The 1,078-nt window shown below is 32.3% G+C and overlaps 1 non-coding gene across 1 annotated transcript; it reads right to left on the bottom strand.

Annotated features, from left to right (window-relative positions):
- Positions 1–512: 512 nt before the first annotated feature.
- On the bottom strand, positions 513–676 carry LOC114677931 (U1 spliceosomal RNA). The gene has a single exon (XR_003729346.1). It is a non-coding gene; the product is annotated as a U1 spliceosomal RNA (small nuclear RNA).
- Between the last annotated feature and the right edge of the window lie 402 nt (positions 677–1,078).

Here is a 1,078-nt window from a genome sequence, read left to right as displayed (position 1 = left end):
TTTCTGGACCCATCAATCTATCACTACCAAAAACTTGTTGAAGACTCTTACTTAAAGCCTCAATAAAGATGACTCCTTCCTGCTTTTGCTCCAAATGCAAATCAAGTAGATAAATGTATGCAGTATGGCAAATTGAGTTACACTAGTTGATTCAACACCAAGATTTCATTCCAAATATTAAAATGTCATATTCATTTGCTCACACTTCTAGTTATTCTTTACATCTGTATTGGTTTAATTTTAGTTATATAAACATTTTATTTAAAAAAAATTGAAGCACAGAACCCTTATATTGTAAGAATAAATAGCCCAATTTCACTTAGGTGAATCTCACTCTCCTCTTCACAGGTAATGAGGGTTAACAGTAAGTAGGCTGCAATTCATATCAGGTAACTTTTCTTTTCTTTTTCTTTTTTTAATTTGCTTTTGTCTTCTCTTCTTTTCTTTTCTTTTCTTTCTTTTTTTTGTGTTTTTTTTTTTTTTTGGTTTGGTTTTACTTTTTAATTTCTTTTTGAGGGAGAGTGCAAACGAAGTTCCTCACTACCACAAATTATGCCATTGGGTTTTCCACATTAGGGGACGTCACAGGGGTCAGAATATCCAGAGTGCAATGGATAAGCCCCAATCTGGGTAAACCACCTTCATAATCACAATATCTCACCTGCCTGGTAAGTATCCCCATATCACCTCCCATGCAATATGTAAGATATATACACATGCATATATTTGTATATGTGTGTGTTAATGTATGCACATACATACATGTAATTTTGTTTTTAAACACATTTTTTACCAAGTGTCATAATTCTTTACTTAACAACAGTAATTTGCTTTTTCCACTTTTCAATATGTGTTGGAGATCTTTCCATGCTGGCATATATGTGACTGGTGTATATACATATATAATCTATGTCATTATTCTACAGTACAAATATACTACAAATTTAACAGTACAAATTCAACTACAAATGGATGCGTAGTTTGAGTGTTGTTTCATTAACTATCAAATCCTTGCATTTGCATCTTTAGGCAAGTGGGACTTATTTCTCTAGAAAAGACATCTAGAGGTAGAATCACT

Source organism: Macaca mulatta, chromosome 4, assembly GCF_049350105.2.
Source record: "Macaca mulatta isolate MMU2019108-1 chromosome 4, T2T-MMU8v2.0, whole genome shotgun sequence".
Classification (NCBI taxonomy): Eukaryota; Metazoa; Chordata; class Mammalia; order Primates; family Cercopithecidae; genus Macaca; species Macaca mulatta.
Note: the sequence above shows the minus strand (reverse complement) of the source record. Positions and strands in the feature narration are given on the sequence as shown.